The sequence below is a fragment of the Prunus mume genome, linkage group LG1 (genome assembly GCF_029339155.1).
Source record: "Prunus mume cultivar Tortuosa linkage group LG1, ASM2933915v1, whole genome shotgun sequence".
Lineage (NCBI taxonomy): Eukaryota > Viridiplantae > Streptophyta > Magnoliopsida > Rosales > Rosaceae > Prunus > Prunus mume.
In genome coordinates, this window is record NC_142698.1 from 10,308,656 (window position 1) to 10,331,848 (window position 23,193).

A 23,193-nucleotide genomic window follows, 5' to 3' on the forward strand; every position below is an offset into this window, starting at 1 on the left:
ATTTCGATTGCATGATGCACAACTTAAAAGGTAGGAGGCTTCAATGTATTTCCAACGTCGATAACAAATCAGTATTCGACGTCCGCTGAGCGCTCCATTGCAGTGTTCACATAGTCAGTAGGTATATGAAATTGGTACTTAGGTGACGAATGGTAAATTTAATTACACAAACAAGACAAAACAACACAGCAATCTTCACACACTTTAAACCTTGACCAAATACACATATAACTAGTCAACTGCTAGTCATGAACAATCACAATCAAGAGAACACACAGATCATACTACAATGTACCTGCAACCCTAGAAGATTACTAGTAACAACCTAGGCACTCAGAAGGACCCGTCAATCTAGGCATCCCCTGTGCTAGCAATAACTATGGTGAAAGTGTGTGAAATCATCATAATCATGCAAACATCAAACAGAGATAAAGATGACTAGTCAACCACCAAGAACACAAACCCAGAAAAATTACAGATATGCAAAACAGATTTTGTTCACCCAGAAACCCACCATTGGGAAAAATTGGGAGTCATCAACCGACTAGGCACTCCACTAAGTAGAAAAAGATTCTTACAAAGGAAACACAACCAAGCTCAAGATGCACCTAGGTCTATTTAGGAATATGAGCAATACCTCCTTTGTGCAATCTTCTTCTCCAACTTAGCAAAACTTGAAGCTCAGTTCTTCATGGCAATGGCAGCTCCAGCTCGTTCATCCCATGGCACTAGCTTGCAAGCTCCAACACAGACCGAAACCAATATTTGGATTCAAAGGAGAATGACCAATTTCTTCAAGAAACCATACTCTTGAAGAAATCAGTCTTGAATCTGACCTAGATATAAATGAGAGATGATTTGAATAGCTAGATGCAGATTCGGGTTTTCAAAAGCAGTTTTTCAAAAAGAAATCAATTGGAAAAACTCATAGATGAAAATATATGGTTCTCTCTTGAAGAAGAAGAGAAAGAAAGCAAAGCAATCTTTCCAAAACTTCCGCGTGAAAGAGACAACACCAAATGACCAAAAACGTAGCCTTTACAAAAAAATTCGTTAGGTCGAAAAACACAAATGGCAGCAGAGAGAGAGAAAGAGGAATATGACAAAACAGTTTGTTATCTAGCTGGAAATCCAACAGAGCAAGGATGACTAGTCATCTGAGAAACGGATGACTAGTCATCATTTTTATGAAGACTGTTTTATGAAACGATATGCAATGCACTATACCTTTGTCAACTTGCTTGAACCTCCATAGAGCAGAAGTTAGAGAAGAGCTCCAAGAAAGGTTTTCCTTAATCTAAACTTGAGCTTGATAAATAACAAAACACATCCTATTACAAAGTTGTCAAGGGAAGCCAAAAGAAAATAGTAAAAACCATACATTAACAATCTCCCCCTTTTTGGCTTTCCTTGACAACACTTTCTCTAAGAACACTCAACCCAAAACAGAAACTAAGGAGATGATGGAGTGAAAGTTCTTGCAAGAACAACCAAACTGCTAGGCACAAAAACAAGCATATTATCATAGAAATTTTAAAACAATATGCAATGTGGGGTTGAGAGTGTTCTCCCCCTTGTTGATAAGGAAAGTGCAAAAAGGTAGAGAGATAGAAACAACATACAAAAGTAACCACAAACGGATAGGCAGATATGAACAAGGTTAACATCACATAATGAGGGTACCCTGGGCCCTACGTGGGAAGGTCCGTATGAGATCACCAAGGTTTGCCGCCCCGGGACTTATCAGCCGGGATCCCAAGGGCAAAACGTTGCCTCACCCTTGGAACGCCGACCATCTCAAGTACTACTACAAGTAAACATACCTAGACCCTAGGACATTATGTTTTCTTATACCTCGGTCTCGAGCCTTGACTCAGGCCCACCATTGTACTTTCTGCCTTTCGCACCTATCTAATAGAAATACCCAATGGGCCCCATTTCTACTTGAACTTGGCAGAATGCTTAAGGTAAAAGGTACCAAGCTATCATAAAATCAAAGTAACCACGCCTTAGGGCAGGGAAATATCCATACATGTCAAAAGACTACGTCTGAAATAACTGGGTACAACATAGCAAAAATACAAGCAAGCCCTCAGGCATCAAGGCATGGTCGTCCCGCCTCCTCCTCGGCAGTGTGTCGATCCACGGTCGACTCCCCTCCGCTAGCATCGGCACCTCCCCGCGTCTCAGCCTCCGAAGGACTCGTGGCCTCGGCAGATGGCGTGGCTGCAAATAATGACTCCGACCGGAAGGAATGGGAGGAGGAACACCACTAGTGTCGAAGTTTATATCCAACTCGGATTAAACCTCGCAACCAGTTTCTCCCACCCATACTGCTCCTCGACCATCGCATCCAAAGACAAGGCTCTTGAACCCGTCTCGAGCCCCGATACTCCTCCACACCTCGGCACGAGCCATGCTCGGCTCCTCGGTCCTCCTCCTCTCAGACTCGAGCCTAGCCTCCTCCACCGCCTCCACCGCCGGGTCGTCTCCTTCAGCTCCCGCTCCAACCTCCCACCTTCACCGGTGCGACATTCCTCTCGGATGGCGGCATGGGCCTCGCGGTAGCGACCTTGGCTGTCTTGGAATGGCGTCTAGCCAAGTCCACCTCTCTCTGCCTGGCTAGGGTAAGGTACATATCCCCAAAGGCCTGCAAGAAAGGTACGATCATAAGCATATCATAATTGCACTGATTAGAGAGTCAAAGGCACAAGAATACTTACATTGGCGGCAGAGAGCACCGTCTTCTGGATCCGATCGGAGAAGTCCGTGACCTTGGTCCGAGCGAGCTCCCGCATCAATCTTTACCCGGTCGGAAGGCGTTGACAAGAGGCACTTCGGCGATGCATGGCGGGTTACCTCCTTCGCCTCCCGTCCGAACCGAGGCAAAGTCTATATCCTCGGTACTGCAGGAATAGCTCCTCCATCTCGAGCGGCAGCCTGGGTGGGGGATCTAGGTCAAATGGCGGCAGCACTGTCCCACCCATGACGTCATGGATCGAGGACTCAAGTCCTCCGTTTCTCTCCCAGTCCAACCGCTCATCCTCCTCCGTCCGAAGGCCGCTTTCAGCAGCCCGGGCTCTGTCCCTCGGCGTCGGGCGCCCCATTTGCTCGCTTCTTGGCCCTATTGGCCCTATCCCTCTCTCTTCTCTCTCGCAACTTTCGTGCCTCTCCTCCTCATCCACCACTACCTTCGGTGACGTCTCAACCACGGTCACCACCTTCTTGAACCTCGACTCAAAAACAACACCGAAGCACAGGTGAGAAGCTATACAACATCATACACATAACAAGGAGGGAGTGGGCTAATACTTACTTCCTTGAAGCAACCCCGATGTAGAAGAAGGGTCTGGGGTCACAATATTCTTCAGCTCACGCGCCTCTGGGCACCTGCCTCCTCACCAGCCTATCTCTTCCTCCTCCTCCTAGACACGGCCTACACTTCACAGACCTGCACATGGACAAAGGCGTTAGTTCTCACGAGCCTCAGACAACAATACATATTCATACCAACACATTCAAACACAAAGACATGAGTGATGACCCAAGACCTATAGATTGAAAATGGGTAGGCACATGTTTGCTGACAGTCGTCCCAGGCCAAGACTCCCAATCACCAAAGGCAAAGAACCATCGATTTCGCCACGTCTTCGCGATCTACTACACAGTACCACACCACGGCCCACCCGCCCACTTCCACTAGCCTCTGGTGCCTGGGTTATCCCCAACACCCGGTTTGCACAAGCTTCTAGGGCCACATAGTTCCTTTGCATCTCCCTATAAGCTTCCCCCCCAGAACTCCTTGACTGCTCTTCTCCCCCAACCCTATTTCCTTCCACTATCAGCCCTTCCACCACATGTTCAGACTCAGTACTTTCCCCACCAGTACCCAAGTCCTCATTAAGGCTACCACTCTCAAACTCTTCCCCATCCAAGGCATGGGGACTTCGGGAGCTTTGACTTTCTCTTTCAGAATGATCAGACATCTACAAACACAAAAAGGGAAACTAAGGGGCATGCGAAGATTGAAAACAGGAGCCTAGGCATGTTCTTAATATGCTCATGACACTTCCATCTACGTTCATATCACATTCATGCAAAACTCAAACAAAAGAAGGCATTTCAATCCAGAAGGGGAGAATGAGCACAAGGCATACCTTGTTATCTCCACCGTCCACGGTTGCCGGAAATCGCCTAGCTCCCAAAAAGCACCTTTTCCCGTCTCGCCGGAAATCGCTCCGCTTCCGATCCTATCGGAAATCGCCTCTCGCTACAAAAATCTTTCAAAAAAACTCAAGTGCTCATTCCTTCACCCTCCTCACTCTTTTAAAGGCATATGAAGGACCTTCGATTCTTGCTCCAAGCAATAACTCATCATACCGCTTGGGACGCCGATTTCCACGCCAGACGTTTCATTCCACCTTCCCGTCGGAAGGCATGATGACGCCACACCTTCCTTCGGAAGGGTCCTTCCAAGTTTGAAGGACCTCGCGACACGCGGTGACGCCACACCTTCCCTTCGAAGGCATGATGACGCCACACCTTCTCTTCGGAAGGCTCCTTCCGGCTTGGAAGGACCCCTCGCGACACGCCGTGACGCCACACCTTCCTTCGGAAGGGTCCTTCGCTTAGAAGGACCCTCGTGACACGCGGGTGACGCTCACACCTTCCCTTCTAAGGCATGATGATGTCACACATTTCCTTCGGAAGGCTCCTTCTTCAAGCGTGGAAGGACCTCGCGACACGCGCGCGTGACGCCACACCTTCCTTCTGCCGAAGGCATGATGACGCCACACCTTCCCTTCTGGAAGGCTCCCTTCCGAAGCTTGGAAGGACCTCGCGACACGCGGTGGCCACACCTTCCTTCTAGGGTCCTTCCGAAGCTTGGAAGGACCTCGCGACACGCGATGACGCCACACCTTCCTTCGAAGCTCCTTCCGGCGTGGAAGGACCCCTCGCGACACGCGGTGACGCGCACACCTTCTTCGAAGGCATGATGGCCACACTTTCCTTCGGAAGGCTCCTTCCGCTTGAAGAGACCTCGCGACACGCGCGTGGCGCCACACCTTCCTTCTGGCGAAGGGTCCTTCCGGCGCGGAAGGACCCATCGCGACAGCGCGGTGACGCCACACCTTCCTTCCGGAAAGCATGATGACGCCACACCTTCCCTTCTAAGGCTCCTTCCAAGCTTGAAGGACCTCGCGACACGCAGCGACGCCACACCTTCCTTGGGGCTCCTTCCGGCTTAGAAGGACCCTCGCGACACGCGATGGCCACACCTTCCTTCGAAGGCATGATGGCGCACACTTTCTCTTCTGGAAGGCTCCTTCCAAGCTTGGAAAGAGACCTTGAGGTGACGCCACACCTTCCCTTCGAAGGCATGATGACGCCACACCTTCCTTCAAGGCTCCTTCGAAGCTTGGAAGGAGACCTCGCGATGACGCCACACCTTCCTTCGGAAGGTATCCGTGACGCGCATACCTACTTCGAAGGCTATCTTGCAGCCACCTTGCACCCCCATGACCAAAAAAAAAAAAAAGAGGTGTCTTCTAGTTTTCAAACTTGGGGGACTAGGGGACTACCTTCGGCACCCGCCACGACACGCTTGGTTGAAATACACAACCTCTTCACAAGTTCCCAAACCAGAAGCCACTTCTTGATTGACAACTTGGGGGACTACTGTTGACACCATAATTAACCAAGCGTGATTGAACACCAAGGTAGACATGTCTTCCTCTCCAAAGGGAGATGCTCTTCCGATGGGACAACCACCTGCCGAAGCCCCGAACTGCCAAACCTAAAACACAGGAGACACGTGTCATCATCACACAACTTGCACAAAGTCCCACACCGGAACTTTGTGCAAACCTCCTACCTTTACTTCCCTATAAATAGGAACAGTAACCAAGAAAAAGGGTAACTTCTCTCTCTCACTATTACTGCTACTTTGCAATAGTCACTCACCCTAGCCGACTCAGGCATTGGAGAGCCTTCGCCGCACCACACCTGTCCGGCTTAACGATTGCTTCTCCTATCTTTGTCTTTGCAGGCTAGCCCTCTACAAGGCCCAGTGCCCTTCTCTGCCAAAGACAATCCTATATCTCTAAGTTGACCCTCTCCGAAAAAGAGCATCAACAAATTAGATTGTTGACTAGTCATATAACAGTTGTTTAAAATAAGATACAAAACATAAAATTATGACTAGTCAAATACCACTTGTTCAAAACAGACAGAACAACTCCCCCTATCAAAATGCACAGACTAACCACAATGTGATTACAAAATAACTCCCCTACCCACAATGTGATTACAAAATAACTCCCCCTATCAAAATGCACAACCTGTCCAGAATTACACTTCCTATCTAGAACACAGCCAAGAACAATATCATAGCTAAAAAACTAAAGAACCACGAGAATCCACAGAGTCATCCGAGTTCTCTGCTATAGGAGACGTCGGAGGATCTACATCAGCAGCAGATAGCAGCGGTGGCGGAGTCTAAGAGGACGGAATGAGGCTTAAAAGATGCTGAATATACTCCTCCTTGGCAGCCAGTTGAGATCTAAGAGAGGCACTCTCAGAGGAAGTTGACACAGAGGTGAGAAAGGTTATGGAAACCTTCTAGCTAAGGGCAGCAGAGGCCTTGCCATACGGAGACAATGGGAGGATGCCACTGATCGGACTCATGAAATACCACCCCGGTTCTCTCACAGAGACGCTGGATCGACAATGGAAAACAAGAGTCCCATTGTGCTTGGTACCATGTCCTGTGGTTTTGCCAAGAACAGGCAGCAAGAGTGGGATTAGAATTGTTCCCAGTAGGGAGAACATTATGACGGATAAAGTCCCACAAAAATTTATAAAAAGGTGACAGGTAACACTTGATAGGCAGACATTTAGAAGTCAAAGGCATGGATTGATCAGTGTATTCCATAGATTTAAAAAGATCAATAGAGTAATCAGCAGAAGCAAGAGCAAATTTTGCATAATCAAAACCAGGGCACGATCGAAAACCTAAGACCCGATTGATAACAGATGGTCTCAGAGTAATGGGAACTGACCTAACAATAATCTGAAACTTTGACTCCTTAGGGTCAACAGGAAAGTTAGAGTAAAACTCTTGAATTACAGAGGCATTAAACTTACCAGAGAGAGAGTTTAGGGCATGAAGGTGGTAGTGCTCCAAAATTTGATTTGCAAACTCCTGAGCCGCCAAAGGAACAGCATCAAGTTGGTAAGACCTCTCAGGAACAAATTTCCTTTTAGAGACAACTTCATCAAAGAAGGAGGCAGCCTCAGAAGACACAAATGGAGAGGAATCTCCAACAGGAGCAGAGGAAGAGGGACGAGTCCTAGGAGCCTTAGGAATTGAAGGTATGAAATCCACTATGTCATTGGATTTTGATTTGGAGCGACGGTGGTAAGTGAGGAAAGGCTTTGAGGAAGACATCGGAGACAATGGGAAGAAATTAGGAAGGGAAAACAAATGGAAGAAGGGGCGAAGAGACCAGAACAGAGTGAGAGGGAGAGAAACAACTGAAAGGAACAAACGGAATGGAAGAGAAGGAGGAATTTGTGACTGGGATCGAGACTGATACAAGAACAGAGAGAGGAAGAGATAGACGATTTATACTAACGAAGGAGAGGGAAACTAACCTAAAAAGGAAAAAACATAAGCGACAAGACCCTAAAATAAAAGGTACCGCTCAAAACAAAAAGAAAAAAGAACCGCCAAAAGCGAAAAATGAAAAAGACGCATCGGTCAGGAGACAAAGTGGATGACTAGTCAACCACAAGAAAGATGACTAGTCAACTCAGGCAAAATTGGCACAGGAGGAACCGGATGACTAGTCATCCACAAATATGATGACTAGTCAACTAATGCAAATCAGAACGAGCATCAAATGCAAAACACCCAGATGACTAGTCAACCATAAGCATAGATGACTAGTCAACTAAAACAGCATTATGACAAACACCAAATAATATCGACCCTGTGAAAGACATGGTTTTGGTTTCTAAAAACATAAGCATGAACTAGCACATATATCAAGTGATCAAAGTTGCATTAGCACAATAGCCTAGATCAAGTCTTCAACATATGAAGGAAAGGGAATGAAAAAGAAGAAAATTTTAAAACCATATGCAGTGTACATAGACAATCAACTCTGGGAGATAGGCAATTAGATGCAATTCATGCTCAGAAACAAGGCATATCTAGGAAAGAATGAGGTTTAGAGCCAAGAGACACAAGAGATGATATCTTATCTCTCTTGGAGAAACACGTATACAATGCATTCTTAAGACATGATCATAGTATGGGCTCACAGCAAAATACCATCACTATCTATTGACAAAATATTTGATGATTTATTTTATGTTACTTGCACATCCCGAACATAAGTGCTTTGAATGGCCCAATTTTACGGCTCTTTGCTCTAGATTCTTCAATCAAAACACCTTATACCTTCCTAGAGCCGTGACTACATTGGTCACACTTTCCCTTTTTTTTGTTTAAATTTTAAATAGATTGGCTAAGATAGTGAGACCAGCTAAGAGATAATAACAAGAACAGTCCAGAATGAAGCAGAGATACATGGCTCACCAAGAGGATAAGATAACACGATTTAAGTCTCATCTAATAGCATCTTAAACAAGAAAATGGATTATGCACAAGTCAAACAAAGCACAAAAACATTCAATCATTCACACCATCAGAAATGAGAGATATGAACAGTGACATATCAACATCAAAACATAACAAAAAAAATTTGGACTTGACTAGGCAACTACAAGCAAGATGACTAGTCAACTGTTTTGGAATGTGCTGAAGACAAGGAACAGACCAGCTAATCTATCAATTGAGCAAAGGCCAATGGACTGCCGAAGTGTAACATGTTTATGAAAGTTCAAAGCCTTGGTGAGTATATCTGCTAGCTGTTTTTCAGAGGGAACAAATTCCAAAAATAAAATTTTATCTTCCACAAGATCTCTAATAAAATGGTGCCTAATGTCTATATGCTTAGTCCTAGAGTGTTGAACAGGATTTTTTGAAATATCTATGGCACTCATGTTGTCACAATAGATTAGAAAGGATGATTGAGCAAGACCATAGTCTTCCAACATTTGTCTCATCCAAAGGAGTTGAGTACAACAACTCCCAGTTGCAACATACTCTGCTTCAGCAGGGATAAGGAGACAGAATTCTATTTTTTGCTATGCCAAGCAACAAGGTTGTTGCCTACATAGAAGACCCCCCGGAAGTGCTTTTCCTATCATCACTACAACCTGCCCAATCGGCATCACTATACCCAACAAGATTGACACAAGTGTCATAGGTATACCACAACCCAAACTCAATAGTCCCACTCACATATTTTATGATTCTTTTAACAGCAAACAAGTGAGACTCTTTTGGGTCACTTTGAAACCTAGCACACACACCAACACTAAAAGAAATGTCAAGTCTACTAGCAGTCAAGTAGATAAGACTTCCTATCATACTTCTATAGAGAGTTTGATCCACACTTTTGCCATGCAAGTCTCTATGAATCTTAGCACTAGTGCTCATTGGAGTTCTTGCAGATTTTGCTCCCTCCAAACCAAATTTTGTCACAAGATTTTTTGCATATTTAGATTGAGATACAAAGATCCCATCATGGCTTTGTTTAATTTGAAGACCTAAGAAATAGTTAAGCTCACCTACAAGACTCATTTCAAATTCACTAGTCATGACATGAATAAAATCTTGAACATGCAAATCAGAGGTAGAACCAACCACAATATCATCAACATACACTTGAGCAATCAAGACATCCTTTTTAAACCTTTTCACAAACAAAGTTTTATCAACGGACCTTCTAACATACCCATTTCCTAGAAGATGAGAGGATAACCTCTCATACCATGCTCTAGGAGCTTGTTTCAAACCATAGAAAGCCTTTTTTAACCGAAACACATCATTTGGATGATGTGGATCTTCAAAACCCTTTGGTTGCTCAACATAGACCTCTTCATTTAGGACACCATTCAAGAAGGCAGTTTTGACATCCATTTGATAAAGTTTGAATTTCAAATGACAAGCAATGGCAAGAAGCAATCTAACTGATTCTAATCTTGCAACAGGGGCAAAAGTTTCATCAAAGTCAATGCCTTCCATTTGAGTGTATCCTTGAGCAACCAATCTAGCCTTGTTTCTCACCACATTACCTTGCTCATCGGTTTTATTTTTGAAAATCCACTTAGTGCCTATGACATTTGTGTTGACTGGTCTAGGAACAAGGTACCAAACGTCATTTCTCACAAATTGATTTAATTCTTCCTGCATTGCAAGAAACCATTCACCATGGTGTAGGGCTTCTTTCACATTTCTAGGCTCTTCCTTGGAGACATAACACACATGGCTAATTTCTTGAGCAAGTTGCTTCCTAGTTCTTACTCCTGATTAAGAGGACCAATAATGACACTCTCAGTTTGAGTGAGAGGACTAAGATCGATGAGAGTGGCACCGGATGATGAGATGGAACTAGAAGTTGAAGAGGTTGTGAGGTCAACCGCGACAGAATTTCCAAAAGTTGTGAGTCAACCACAAGATCCGGAACTGGAGATTCTTGCTCAAGAGGAGGAGGAGGTAAAGACCATCCTCATCCAATGCCATCTCTGTAGAGGCAGCAAAATCATCAATAGTGACATTTACTGGATTCAATGATGGTTCTGGACCTCTGTTGTACACTCTATAGGCTCGGCGAGGTGGAATACCTAGAAATATTCCCTTATCACACTTAGAATCAAACTTAGCAAGATGCTCCCTATCTCTCAAAATATAGCATGTGCTACCAAAGACCCTAAAATATGACACATTAGGCTTCTTTCCTTTCCAAATCTCATAGGGAGTTTGTTTGGTACTGCAGACCTCATAAATACCCTGTTTGAGATGTAACAAGCTGTATTGACAGCTTCAGCCCAAAAGTGTTTAGCAAGATTTTTGCTATTTAGCATCACACTTGCCATCTATACAAGCACTCTATTCTTTCTCTCCACAACACCATTTTGCTGAGGTGTAATAGGTGCAGAAAACTCATGTTTAATTCCCATTTCTTCACAAAATTTCAGAAACTGAGAATTCTCAAATTCAGAGCCATGATCTGTTCTAATTCTAACAAGAGGTAGATGACTAGTCATCTTCTCTTTTTGCAAAAGGTGATAAACAGACTTAAACCTTTGGAAAGTTTCAGATTTCTCACGTAAGAATGAGACCCAAGTGAACCTAGAGAAATCATCAACCATGACAAGAATATATTTCTTTCCACCAAGGGACACGGTTTGGATAGGACCAACAAGATCCATGTGAACAAGTTCTAGACTAACATTTGTTTGAATGTGTTTGACCTTTTTGTGTGACACTCTAACTTGTTTGCCTAATTGACATCCTTCACAAACATGCAGATCAGATTTTTCAAGCTTTGGTAGACCACTTACTAACTCTCTCTTGGACAATTTATGCAAGTCTCTAAAATTCACATGTCCAAGCCTTTGATGCCACAAAACACTTGTTTCATTTACAACATTGTTGCAAACTACTTCTTTTGCATCATTGACATCATCAATGCAGTAGCAATTGTCCCTAGACCTTGCCACGCTCACAATCTCATTGCCACCTTTTCCAATGATTTTGCAGCCATGCTTGGAGAATCTAACCTCTACTATTCCATCATCACACAGCTGACTCACATTAATGAGATTGGATGTGAGACCCTCAACAAATCTAACATTCTTAAGCTCGGGAAGACCAGGGATACAAACAGTACCTTTTCCAACAACTTGAGACCTATGACCTCCACCAAAAGTCACAGTGCCTCCATCAAAGGGGGTGAGAGATGAGAAAACATTTTTATCCCCAGACATATGTTTGGAACAGCCACTATCAAAATACCAAGAGTTGGTGTTTGAAGCAGCAAAAGCATTTAGCACAATAAGAGATTTGGTATGACCTCTTGCAATCCAAGTAGACTTAGGCACAATGGGAGAACTCATTTTGAGGGAGACAAGTTTGGCTATCTTAGTAACTTCATTCAGCAAATGATCAACTTGATCTTACAAAGATCTGGGTTTCCTTTTAGATTTTGAAGACAATTTTCTGGTCTTATCTTTGCTAAACATATGACAGATTGGTCGAATATGACCAGTCAACCAACACCTGTGACAAGTTAGAACAAACTTAGGTTTCTTGACAACCTGCTGAACATCAAGAGGTACAGTGACTGGAGTTTCTGATTTGACAAACTTAGTGGTAAAACTAGACGAACTAGAACCAAAGTGATTAAATCCAAGACCACCTTTGTCCCCATGAACTTTTCCCATATTCAACATTTTGTCAATTTTTGAAGCACCAATGGTCATAGATATAATCTTCCTATTTGCTTCATTCAATTCACCTAGGAGCTGTTTGTTTGAGTTCAAAACCAATGTTACTTTCCTTGAGCACATTAACTTGATTCTCAAGGTTACTCCTAATTGACACAAGAGCATTACTTTCTTTTTCTAGAAACTCAAATTTGTCACTCAACTCCTTTTTGGTTTCTTTTAGGATGAGAATTTCATGTTGAAGATCTTGGTTATTGGCCTCAAGTTTGACGCTCTCTTCTTTCAAAAACAAGGTCTCTTTAAACAAACAATCATATTTTCTTCCTAATGACTCGTATGACAGGTCATCTGACTGGAATCAGATTCATCAGACATGGGCTCTACAGAGGCAACAAAGGCAACATGTTGGTCATCATCATCAGAGGAAGATGAATCCTCTTGAGACCCTTCACTTTCACTCTCACTCCAGCTCACTTTCATGGCCTTGTCCTTTCCTTTGGAGTATTTTTTTATTGTTTGCACAGTCGGCAACATAGTGTCCAATGCCTCCACATGTGAAGCACTTGATAGATTTTCTAAAATCTTTCGCGAAAGGTTTGACATCCTTATTCCTCTCATTAGACCGATCAGTTGATGGTCTAAACTGTTTTTTACTACCAGAGCTGCCCTCTCTAGCAAACTTTCCCTTATCCTTAAGAATTCTCCTAAATTTTTTGACAAACAAAGCCATCTCATCCTCAAAACCTGAGGATTTTTCACCACCTTTCAGAAAGGAAACATGCACTTCTTGAAGTGCAACATTTTTTTAATTTTTTGGAGTCATTTTCTTCCATATTCAATTCCATCTCATAGGTTTTCAGTTTTCCTACAAGCTTGCCAAGCTTAATTTCATTTAAATTTTGGACCTCCATGATTGCGGTTTTCTTTACTCTAAACCTAGATGGTAGAACACAAAGAATTTTCTGAACAACAAGAAGCTCTTCAATGGGTTGACCTAGACTCATGGCTTCATTTGTGATCATCTCAACTCTCCCATGGAACCCAGAAATAGACTCAGTTTCAGACATCCTAAGTTCTTCAAATTGTGCAAGCACCATCTGAAGTTTTAGGGTTCTAACTTGGTCATCCCCTTCATGAACCACCCTTAGTTTATCCCAAACTTATTTAGCATTAGGGATGTGTTGTATATGTGCAAATTGTGTGCTAGACAAAGCTATAACTAAGGCATTTCTGGCCTTATTGTTCGAATATGCACCAAACACCTCAGCTTCAGTCCATTCTGACCTAGGCTTGGGCACAACCTCACCCTCAACAGTCTTGACCGGAGCAACCCACTCTTTTGTAAGATACCCACTTGCATACTCATCAAGAGCATCAAGAAATATCTCAAATTTTTCTCTCCATGCAGCGTAGTTATTACCGTCAAAATAGGGAGAGGAGTTGCAAGATCCAGCAACTCGATCCCTTTCCATAGTGAGCACACCTAAACACCAAAACAAATCCTAGGATCTCTCTATTTGTGTTAAGAGCTGACGCTTTGATACCAATTGAAATTGGTACTTAGGTGACGAATGGTAAATTTAATTACACAAACAAGACAAAACAACACAGCAATCTTCACACACTTTAAACCTTGACCAAATACACATATGACTAGTCAACTGCTAGTCATGAACAATCACAATCAAGAGAACACACAGATCATGCCACAATGTACCTGCAACCCTAGAAGATTACTAGTGACAACCTAGGCACTCTAGGCATCCCCTGTGCTAGCAACAACTATGGTGAAAGTGTGTGAAATCATCATAATCATGCAAACATCAAACAACAAATAAAGATGACTAGTCAGCCACCAAGAACACAAACCCAGAAAAATTACAGATATGCAAAACAGATTTTGTCACCCAGAAACCCACCATTGGGAAAAACTGGGAGTCATCAACCGACCAAGCACTCCACTAAGTAGAAAAAGTTTCTTACAAAGGAAACACAATCAAGCTCAAGATGCACCTAGGTCTATTTAGGAATATGAGCAATACCTCCTTTGTGCAATCTTCTTTTCCAACTTAGCAAAGCTTGAAGCTCAGTTCTTCATGGCAATGGCAGCTCCTTCTCCAGCTCGTTCATCCCATGGCACCAGCTTGCAAGCCCCAACACAGACCGAAACCAATATTTGGATTCAAAGGAGAATGACCAATTTCTTCAAGAAACCATACTCTTGAAGCTTACCTAGATATAAATGAGAGATGATTTGAATAGCTAGATGCAGATTCGGGTTTTCAAAAGCAGTTTTTCAAAAAGAAATCAATTGAAAAAACTCATAGATGAAAATATATGGTTCTCTCTTGAAGAAGAAGAGAAAGAAAGCAAAGCAATCTTTCCAAAACTTCCACGTGAAAGAGACAACACCAAATGACCAAAAACGTAGCCTTTACAGCCAAAAAATTCGTTAGGTCAGAAAACACAGATGGCAGCAGAGAGAGAGAAAGAGGAATAGGACAAAACAGTTTGTTATCTAGCTGGAAATCCAACAGAGCAAGGATGACTAGTCATCTGAGAAACGGATGACTAGTCATCATTTTTATGAAGACTGTTTTATGAAATGATATGCAATGCACTATACCTTTGTCAACTTGCTTGAACCTCCATAGAGCAGAAGTTAGAGAAGAGCACCAATAAAGGTTTTCCTTAATCTAAACTTGAGCTTGATAAATAACAAAACACATCCTATTACAAAGTTGTCAAGGGAAGCCAAAAGAAAATAGTAAAAACCATACATTAACAGTATAACCTCAGCCGCTTAAAAGGCAGGAGGCTTAACGTCCGCTTTCGCGAGGCGCTCCATAGCAGTGTTCACATAGTCAATAGGTATAACCTCAACCTCGGCTGTTATGTTGTGCTTGGCCACAAAATCAATCATCTCTTGTCTCTCTTTCACACCTCCAATGTTGCTACCACCTACCATCTTTCTTCCTCCAATGTTGCTACCACCTACCACCTACCAATGTTGTTAATACACACTCATCAAATTCTCTCAATCAAAATTATAGCTTTCTCTTGTCCAATCCAATGTTCGAACTTTGAAGTGAGTTATGCCATTATATGCGCTTTACCTATTAGCAAAGGAAAAACAGGAAGCTCATTGGGCTTCTCTGGTGCACCAAGCACCACAAGTTTTTCGTTAGTCTTCAACAAACGAATCAAAGGCAAGATAGGGTGAATTGCAGAAACTGTGTCGATTATACCATCCATTGTACCCATGGCCGCCTACAAAATTAAAGTGACAAAACATTAGATCATCCTCCTATATACATAAATGAAAGTCATCAATGCAACTTGACAATACCAGCATCTGATCTTGTTCGTGGCTGACCAAAAACAAATCGGCTTTGAGACGATTAATAGCTTCCTCCTCCTTACTAGGGGAAGTACTAATCGCTGTAACCCTAATCCCCGTAGCCTTGGAAAACTTCACTGCCACATGGCTTAGACCACCAAGGGCAACCACACCGACATGCATGCCGGGTTTGTTGAGGCCATAACATCTCAAGGGGCTGTAGGTTGTAATCCCGACACAAAGGAGAGGAGCAGCACCTCAAGAGGCAGGTTATCCGGAATACGAATCACAAAGTGCTCATCGGCCACCATGATGTCGGAGTAACCTCCATATGTGGTGGTTCCGTCGTAGTACTTGTCACCATAGGTGAGTATAAGTCTGGGGCAGTAGTTCTCAAGATTGTTTGCACACTTATCACAAGATTGGCAAGATCCCACTAGGCACCCAACACCTACCTTGTCTCCAACTTTGTATTTTTGTACTCTACTTCCTACCTCTGTCACTACTCCAACAATCTCATGTCTTGATTTCCCATTTAAATTAAGTTAACATTTGATTAATTACATGGTTAGCATAATCATATATCGAAGTTGATTAGGATAACCATGTGCAGAGTATGTACCAAAGTGTGTATGTACCCGGGAACTAGGGGATAGGTAGTAATTTTGAAATTGGTACTTAGGTGACGAGGGGTGGAAATGAGGCAATATCTACAAAAACACTTATGACTAGTCAACTGCTAGTCATGAACAGCCACAATTAAAAAAATTGCTTGGGGGTGGAAATGAGGCAATATCTACAATACCTGGATTGAATCAGATATGTTTTGAGTTCAACTTGCTAAAACACCCAACCCTTAGAGCAACTCCACCCATTTTCTCCTTGCCATGGCAAGGGTGGAGCTAGGGCAGCCATTATTCAAGTGAATAGTGGTTGCCCTTGCAAATAGTGTGTTTCCACCCGTTGCCATGACAAAAGGCAATTACTATTTATTTTTTTGTTTTTTTCACAAATTTGTTCACCTAAACAATTAATTTGGATAATATTTTCGGATAAGATTTTTGGGTTCGTACGTGTCAATATTTATTATAAAATTCATATCTCAATCGGATAAAATTTTGGTATTTATAGAAGAAAAAAAATCAGTAATTTTTTGGTATTTTTTTTTTTAAAATTCAATTTTTTTTCTTTTTTTTATTGCACAAAATTTGGCTGCCGTTGGATTGGAGAAAAAAATCTGATCGGAGAGCCCAAAGCGCGACACGTGAACTTTAGCAGCATTGTAGCACGTGAGCACTGCAGCGGTAATGTAGCGCCGACGTTAGCACCAAAACAAGTGGAGCTCGCCAACCTTGCCCTCGGGGCCACCAGTTGGTCCCACCTTGCGCCCGGGCATGGGCTCCTCACTGAAAATGGATTTTGGCATTTTTTTCCCCCAACCCGAGGCTCTGTCATACCGCTGGAGTTGCTCTTATACTCTGATGAATGATTAGGTTATGATCTTTCACACTTGAAACTGACCCAACATAAATAGAAACAAATCCAATAAAGATATCCCAGGTGGTTGAGAAGTTGGGTTTAGAGGCCTATATTCTTTTGCAATATTCTAGGCCCATATATATAATATATCAACCCAACATAGAGATTTTCTTTTGCAATCTACCTATTATCTTTTATGAATTATAATTTACCTATTATTGTGAGTTAATAAAAATAGTATCTATACCATTCAAAATATTATGTACATGTCTTTAATTTATAACAAGTGTACATAATTTTTTCAAAGTAACGCACTTATTTTTATTCTTATATATATATATATATATATGTAGAAATAACGTACCACGGGTAAAAAAATAAAAAGAAATCATGTAACTATGTTTTAAATCAAATGATTTAAGGATTTTTTTGGTCGAATTTGTAGGGATTTTTTTGGGTCAAAATTCAACGGTTTTTATTTTCTCGAAATTTTACCACACAAAAAATTGGAGTCTGCTAAAAATCATGGAGTTGACGAAATACTTTAAAATAAATTAAATACGAAACATGAAGGTACATCTCATATATTGTAAGTTAGTTAATAATAATAGGGCATATCTATCTTACAAGTTTGGGTTTTAGTTAGATGTTTAAAATTATGTGAGTGTATGTCTAGGATATAAAAGTTGCAAGGACATCTATGCGAAGAACCCAAGACAGCACATTGTAATGGGAAGCCTGAGCACACAAAAAGTCAAGATAATTTTATTCAACTAAAGAAGGGTACATATGCTTGAAATTGAAGATGACGATTCAGGCTAGTAGGGGAGGAGCCCCCCCTACCCAGCCAACTTAAGGATCTTAGATAAAAATGTTAACTAATTAAAAATATTATGGAATAGGGTTGAAAGAAAATCAACATAAGCAATGGCAATGATGACGGTCACCAAATAGCTTGCAGATGCCTCCTTTCTCACAATCTGAAGTGCAAAATTTCCAGCATTTTCCACTGTTTGGGTTGTCATCCGCACCAGGGACACCCTTTCCAAGTTCAGGATGATCAGTACAACACTTGGAACCTTCAACAGTTGCTATCTTCCAAACTACATTTAAAAAATAAAATCTATTAGTTAATTCTTCAGAAAGATTATAGTTCTAACGTGACATCAACCAAAAATTAAAAAACAAAAAGCCTCTTAAGCGAAAAATGGTAACCAATATAGAAAATTATATTACAAGATATTTGTGAAAAAAACAAGTGTAGATATGGGTTTACACACTTGAACAAACTTTAGATTATTAGATTAATAGTAATTAAAATTAATCCAATTTGGGTTTCTATCGATTCATACACTGATATGATCAACCAAAAGGGAAAAAGAAAAAAAAAACCTTCTAGTTTGCATGCAGACATCAGTTTGACCATATATATAGGAGATTGTATACACTTAATTGAAAAGCCTAACTAACAGGAAAACAATAAAATATATATGATTGAAGATCATTGAAACAAACCATTGGTGGTTGACAAGAGCACCAAAATGAGGACGAAACAAGGGATTGTAAACTTAGCCATGGATTTTTTTTTCTAGAATTCACTTCACTTGTTCTGCTAAAAAGTTGAGATGATGTGCAATTTATATAGAGAGCTAAAATATATAGTCATAAATATATAATTACGTTCAAAATATATATGGTATTTTTAGGCAAATAGTGGAATTTTTGTCTTGAAATGGGACATTAAAAAAATTGTTTGGAGGTGGAAATGAGGTAATATCTACAATACCTGAATTTAATCAGATATGTTTCAAGTTCAACTTGCTAAAACACCCAACCCTAATACTCTGATGAATGATTGGGTTATGATCTTTCACACCTGAAACTAACCAACATCAATAGAAACAAATCCAATAAAGATCCCAGGTGGTTGAGAAGATGGGTTTAGAGGCCTATATTCTTTTGCAATATTCTAAGCCCATATAGGTCAACCCTAACGTAGAGATTTTTATTCCAGTAAAGAAGGGTGTAGATGCTTCAAAGCGCAATTTTATGGTGACTAATGATAAGTAGAAGACGAGTTTACGTACTTCACTTCTTACGTCACTTCTTCTGCCAAAAAAAGTTGCGGTGATGTGAGGTTTATATGGAGATTCGAAACAGTAAAATATAAAATATATATGGTCTTTTTAGGGAATTAGTTGACCTTACTTACGTTGTTACAAACGCTACCAATATTATGGGTGGCATTTTAAACCGAAAAACCGAAAAACCGCAAAAACCAACCGACAATTTACCGCAATGAAACCGCAATCGCGGTAAACCGAACCGCATTTGCGGTATTAAGAACCAAACCGCATTTGCGGTTGCGGTTGCGGTATTTGATTTTCAAAACTTGCGGTTACCGCAAACCGCAAAGTATAGCCGCACGGATGATGAGGTTGAATTCTACAAGAAAATGAAACATATGACAACTTGTTAGTAATTAGTTTATTTATGCTAGTGTTATTTATGATTCTTCTTATAATAAAATGTACTAAACTATGTTGTTTTATTTGTAAATAACATTGGTACTTAAACAACAAAACGGGGTTCTTCAAATCCACTCACCACCAACACTTTGAGTTTGTAACTTTAGTTTGTAACATTGGTGCATTACATTTTCATTTTAGTTTGTAACTTTAATTAACTTTGAATTGGATTTTTCTTTTTAGTTGTAACTTTAATTCATTTTGCTTTGCATTTTCCTTTTGGTTTGTAATTTTAATTGGAATGCTTGGAATTGTAACTTTAATTTTCTTAGGTTGTGAATGCTTGAGAAGTTTAACCTTAATTGGAATGCTTGGAATTGTAACTTTAATTTTCTTAGGTTGTGAATGCTTGAGAAGTTGAGGAGATTGTGAATTTATATATGTTTGAGAAATTGAGGTTGTGTATTTATTTATTTATGTTTTAAATTTATATTTTTGTGAATGCTTGAGAACTTGCGGTTTTAAACCGCAAAACGCGGTCGGTTTGCGGTTTCAAAAATCACCAAACCGCAAATAGTCGGTCGGTTTGCAGTTTGAGTAAAAATTCGCGGTTACCGAACCGCAACCACCCCTAACCAATATATAAAGCTAAGTTGACTACTGAAACGTTTGAGAATTAACCCAATCTTAATCTTTTATGGGGTTTTTATTATTATTTCGAAATCAATTATCTTTCCTCTAAAGATGCATGCTAGTTATTCCTCGTATGATACTTTCCTTTCAAAAAATTAGAGTCATTGATGTGCTAGAAATTAGGGAGTATCAATAAGAAATCAAGGAGTTTATGACATTCTTTAAAATAAATTAAATACAAAACATGAAGGTAGATCACATATATTGTAATTTAGTTAATAATAATAGAGCATATATATCTTACCAGTTTAGGTTTTAGTTAGATGGTTAAAATTATGTGAGTTGATGTCTAGGATATAAAAGTTGTAAAGACATCTATGTGAACAACCCAAGACGGCAGATTGCAACAGGAAGCCTGAGGACACATAAATGACAAAAAACCAAGATAATTTTGCTCAACTAAAGAAGGTTATATAAGCTTGAAATTGGAAATGACGATCTAGTCTAGTAGGGGAGAGCCCCCCTACCTAGCCAACTTAAGGATCTTAGATTAATTTAAAAAAGTTTTATAGGTTTTTAAAAGACCAAACATGTAAATTATGTTTATTTAACAACAAATTTAACAGAATAGTCAATATTGACTAACGGTGCTAAACATTAGGACTGAATTGGCCAATTTAAAAACACAAGGACTAAATTGACCAATGTGGTAAAACACATAGTGTGTTATATGAGGTGAATTAAGTGATCTTTAAGAAATTGTCATTATTATCTATCATTTTAATAGTGTTGTAATTTCAAATAGGGGTTTTAAATATATATATATATATATCTATATATATATAAAGCAAAAGGCAGAGAATGGTAAAACATTTAGAATACCAAAAAATGCCCTTGGTTAATACAAACATTAAGAATTGAAATTATTAATTAAATGAGGATAATATAGTAAATTCACACTTTTTCATATTAAAAAAAATTAAAATTAGAAGAAAAAATCCTATTTTTATAGAACACAACTACCCATTATCTTTTTAATTTAAAAATAAATTTAAATTTAAAAAATAATAAATAAATAAATAAAATCATCTTGCAAGCCCGGAAGCGCTTGCAGAAAGGCTAGTATATAAATAAAGCAAACGGCAAGAATGGTAAAACATTCAAAATTCTAAAAAATGTCATTAGTTAATGCAAACATTAAGAATTGAAATTATTAATTAAATGGGGATAATATGGTAAATTCACACTTTTTCATATTAAAAAAATTAAAATTAAAGGAAAAATAAGATAATGGATCATATTTTTGTGGAATACATCTACCCATTTTCTTTTTTAATTCTAAAATATATTTAATTTTTTTAAAATACCTCTCGCAAGCGCGGAAGTGTGTGTGAAGAGGCTAGTTGGCATAAATTTAAAGATTTGTTAAGCAAATTGTTTTCTTTTTTGTTAGGGCAGTTTTCTTTGGGATTTTAATACCCTAGGTTTTATCTGTTAAGAAAATTCCTGTGTTTTGGCCAGAAAGGTTCTATTTCTTCCTTTTTTGTTGTCAAATTTAAAATAGGAAAAGGTCATTTGTTTAAATGATTTTTTCAATATGAGAATAATAGTGTCCATATTTTATATTAATTTATTTTCTTTTTAACGAATGATAATATACTTATTAAATTTTTATTGTATCTATAAAATTTTATCAATAATAATCTACGTATTATATATCTTTTATGAATTATAATTTACCTATTCTTGTGAGTTAATAAAAATAGCATCTGTAGTATTCAAAATATTATGTACATGTCTTTAATTTGTAACAAGTGTACATAGTTTTTTCAAAGTAACGCACTTATTATTATTCTTATATATATATATATATATGTAGAAATAATGTACCTTGGTTAGAAAAAGAAAAAGACATAATGTAACTATATTTAAATCAAATGATTTAAGGATATTTTTTGGTCAAATTTGTAGCAATTTTTTTTGGTCGAAATTCAAGGGTTTTTATTTTCTCGAAATTTTAGGGATTAGAGGGAACACCAAACAAAAAATTGGAGTCTGCTAAAAATCAGGGACTTAATGAAATACTTTAAAATAAATTAAATACAAAACATGAAGGTAGATCTCATGTATTGTAATTTAGTTAATAATAATAGGGCATATCTATCTTACAAGTTTGGGTTTTAGTTAGATGTTTAAAATTATGTGAGTTTATGTCTAGGATATAAAAGTTACAAGGACATTTATGTGAAGAACCCAAGACGACACATTGTAACGGGAAGCCTGAGCACACAAAAAGCCAAGATAATTTTATTCAACTAAAGAAGGGTACATATGCTTGAAATTGGAGATGACAATCCAGGATAGTTGGGGAGGAGCCCCCCTACCCAGCCAACTTAAGGATCTTAGATAAAAATGTTAACTAATTAATCATATTATGGAATAAGGTTGAAAGAAAATCAACATAAGCAATGGCAATGATGACGGTCGCCAAATAGCTTGCAGATGCCTCCTTTCTCACAATCTGAAGTGCAAAATTTCCAGCATTTTCCACTGTCTGGGTTGTCATCCGCACCAGGAATACACTTTCCAAGTTCAGGATGATCAGTACAACACTTGGAACCTTCAACAATTGCTATCTTCCAAACTACATTTAAAAAATACAAAAAATTATTAATTAATTCTTCAAAAAGATTATAGTCCTAACGCGACATCAACCAAAAATAAAAAAATAAAAATCCTCTTAAGCGGAAAATGGTAACCAATATAATAACATGGCCTTCTGCAATATATAAAATTATATTACAAGATATTTACAAAAAAAACAAGTGTAGATATGGGTTTACACACTTGAACAAACTTTAGATTATTAGATTAATAGTAATTAAAATTGATCCAATTTGGGTTTTCTAT

At 39.6% G+C, this 23,193-nt stretch overlaps 1 pseudogene; it reads right to left on the minus strand.

The window, feature by feature from the left end:
- Window positions 1-23: 23 nt before the first annotated feature.
- LOC148920989 (putative mannitol dehydrogenase) lies at window positions 24-16,578 on the minus strand (annotated as a pseudogene).
- Window positions 16,579-23,193: the final 6,615 nt, after the last annotated feature.